The sequence below is a fragment of the Calliphora vicina genome, chromosome 4 (genome assembly GCF_958450345.1).
Source record: "Calliphora vicina chromosome 4, idCalVici1.1, whole genome shotgun sequence".
Taxonomy (NCBI): Eukaryota; Metazoa; Arthropoda; class Insecta; order Diptera; family Calliphoridae; genus Calliphora; species Calliphora vicina.
Window position 1 is genome coordinate 93,299,693 of NC_088783.1, and position 4,024 is coordinate 93,303,716.

The window sequence follows — 4,024 nt, forward strand, 5'->3', positions numbered from 1 at the left end:
AATTTGACGATAAAATCAACATATGCATGCTTCTAGGCAGGGTCGAATTTCGGCCACCGGTCGATCCTAGTAGGTCGATTTTAAGTATGTTATTATCCACCAATATTGATGAAACATATATGATTTAAGAGGTTCTTTTTTCTAGATATGTACAATATAAAAAATTGTTTAAAAATTCTTTCCATAAAAGTGGTAACGAGAGTTTTAAAAGTGGTCGAATTTCGGCAACCAGGCGATTCTAGTATATAATTAATTGTAATACACAGTATGGAACTACATATGTCTGATTTAAATTTAGGAACGTTAATAGTAAAAACAGTGGTCTGCAGGGACATATCCGCAAATTACAGGTATACATATAGAAGAAAAATATACAATAAATCTTTTTTGTTGTAATATCAAAATGTTCTGCTCACTATTAATCTAAAACAATATTACATTTAAAAGTTGTAATAACAACTTAATTTATAGATCTTGCAATAGACGTGATTTTTCGCATACAATATCTCAAAAATCGGTGAAGATACCCAAATATTAAATGTAGTGATTTTTATTCTCTAAAAATGTTGTTATAACTTCTTAGCACGCCTACCAAACGAGATATATGCTATAAACTGATTTTTTGTGATATTTTAGATATCTCAAAAACCGTTGGAGGTACGCACAAATTATGTGTTACCAAAATTTAGGGATTATTATTCTCTAAAAATTTTGTAATAACCAGGGAAACCAAAATATGCAAATGCATGTTTTTTCTGGTGAGTCTAATGAGCACATGGATAAGATATTTACACGTTTCAGAACTATTTAAGAATTTTGGCATCGATTTGTTAGTGCATATTTTTGCATATTTTACCCTTAAATGCATATATTTGTTTTAAGAGCATATTTATGTCATATTTTTGCGTTTTTAGAGCATATTTTACTGTTTAATAGCATATTTTGACTTTATCAAAAACAAATTTTATCTTTAAAATTCAAAATTGAAAAATAGATGGCTTTTCAAAAAAAAAAAAAAAATTTTAAAAACAAAAATTTTTTTTTTAAAATCTAAAAAAATAAAATTAGTTTTAAAAGAAAATTTAAAAAAACTATTCGAAATTTTTTTTTTCCAAAAAATTAAAAAACTGAAAAAAAAATGTTTGTTCAGCTAAAAATATTTAAATTTTTTATTTTGAAGTATAATTTGGTGAAGCATATATAAGATTCGGCACAACCGAATATAGCTCTCTTTCTTGTTTTAATATAAAATTAGCACTATTTTAATAAATAAATATCAAATTTTAGTTCTAATTCAAACATAACCGTTCTAAGTGTTAAAGAAATATTGTCTTTTAAATTTGCTTCTATAACATCAGTTGATGTCGAAAGAACATTTTCTATGTATAAAAATGTTTTCAGATCCAATAGACAACGATTTTTATTTGAAAATTTAAGTCAATATTTTGTAATTTATTGCAATAATAACCTAAATTGAAGAAGTGACTTTATATTTATATAAAATATCATCAAGAAATACCTTTCGAGGCCGTTTCATAGCTTAAGTTCCTATAGTTTTTATGTTGTATTTATTTTTTGTTATACTTGTTTTAGTTCATGTTATTTTTTGTTTATTTTATGTTACTTTACCTTTTTAGAAATGAATTATATTGATTTTTTTAAATAAAAGTATATTTTTTGGTTAAAGAGCATATTTTTTAAATTTTAAGAGCATATTTTAAAGTTTTTACTGCATATTTAAAGCGCCTAAAATGCTTTTTTTAGAGCATATTTTCGGTTTCCCTGGTAATAACTCATTAACTCGTAGGACGCATAATAACCGAGGTAATAGCAATAAACTGATTTTTTGTAATTTTTCACATCCAATATCTCGAAAAACGTTGGAGGAATGCAAAAGTTTTATGTTACCAAAATGTAGGAATTATTATTCTTTAAAAATATTGTGATAAGTCCCAAACTAGTAGGACGCATAATAAACGAGATAATAGCAATAAACTGATTTTTGCAATTTTTAACATCCACTATCTTGAAAATTGTTGGAAGCACGCACGAATTATGTGTAACCAAAATGTAGGGATTATTATTCTCTAAATATGTTGTTATAACTCCTTAACTCGTAGGACGCATAATAACCGAGATATATGGCAAAAACTGGTTTTATAAGATTTTTGACATCCAATATCTCGAAATCCGATGGAGCTACGCATAAATGCCAGCATGAAGGGATTTTTACTCTTTAATTATTCTCTAATAACACCTAAACTCATATAACGCCTAATAACCGACATATATTTTCAAAAACTGATTTTTTATGATTTTTGACATCCAATGTTCGAAAACCGTTGGAGGTATTATATGCTGCAACATGTAGGGATTAGTATTCTTTAAATATTCTGTAATAACTTCTAAACTCATACAACGCTTAATAACCGATGTATATGTCAAAAACTATATTAAGTAATTTTTGACATCCAATATCTCGAAAATCTTTCGAGGTATGCAAAAATTATATGTTACCAAGATGTAGTGGTTTTTATTCTCTAAAAATGTTGTAATAACCCCTAAACACATAGGACGCCTAAGAACCGAGATATATGCAAAAAACTGTTTATGATATATTATATTCAATATCTCGAAAACCGTTGGAGGTACGCACAAATTACATGTAACAAAAATGTAGGGATTACTATTCTCTCAAAATGTTGTAATAAGTCCTAAAGTTATAGGATGCATAATAACCGAGATATATTTTTGGCATTCAATATCTCGAAAATCATTGGAAGTATGAAAAAAGTATGTGTTGCCAAAATGTAGGGATTATTATTCTTTAAAAATGTTGTGATAACACCTAAACTCATAGGACGCATAATAACCGAGATATATGAAAAAAAACTTATATTTATGATATTTGGCAACCAATTTAAGATGTGTGCATTCTGCAGCAACAACAATAAAAGAAACAGACACCACCTTGTACAATTTCGTCTTTTTCCCGCTTTTTTGTTCATAACAAATTTAAACAAGGTGGTGTCGATTCCACAACAACACCATCTTGTACTATTTCATGGCAAATTTAAACAGGTGGTGTCGATTCTACAACAACAACAAGATGGTGTCAACACTATTACTGACACCATCTTGTATAAATTCGCCTTTGAAGATACTAACAAATTATATGCAACCAAAATGAAGGAATTTTTATTGCCTAAAAATTTGGTTATAACTCCTAAACTCATAGGACGCCTAATAACCGATATTTTCAAAATTTTTTGATTTTTTTATGATTTTTGATATCCAATATCTCGAAAACCATTGGAAGTACGCACACATTATGTGTAACCAAAATGTTGGGATTATTATTCTCTAAAAATTTTGCGATAACTCCTAATCTAGTAGGAAGCATAATAAATTAGATAAATGCAAGAAATAGATTTTTGTAATTTTTGACATCCAAAAAATAGTGGGAGGTATGCACGAATTATGTGTAACCAAAATGTAGGAATTATTATTCTCTAAAAATGATGTAATAACTCCTAAACTCATAGGTCGCATAATAACCGAGATATATGCAAAATATTTATTTTTATAATCTAATTCACTTAATATATAGAAAATCATCAGATGTAGGCAAATAAAAAATTTCGGGAAGAGTATATTCCCAGAGGGGTTTAAAAATAAACTTTATTTTAAATATTTTGCTAAAACTCAGCCATTATCGATATGTAGTTGTTAAAAAAGTCGAACTGTGAACTAACTAAAAAATGTCTTTAAGTTTAAATAATCGTAATAGTCTAACTTTTTATCGTGATTATAAAAAAATGTGTGTTTTTATTACTAAATTATGTAACCATATGTCTTTTACACTAAAACAGTAGAAAAAGACAAAAAGCCACTTTTCATAAATTAGCAAAAGTCGTAACGTCGACTTTTTGTTTTAAAATAATTTTATTCAATGATTTTATGATTATGTATTCATATCTAAAATTTTTTTAATAACCACTATACTCGTAGCATGCATAATAAC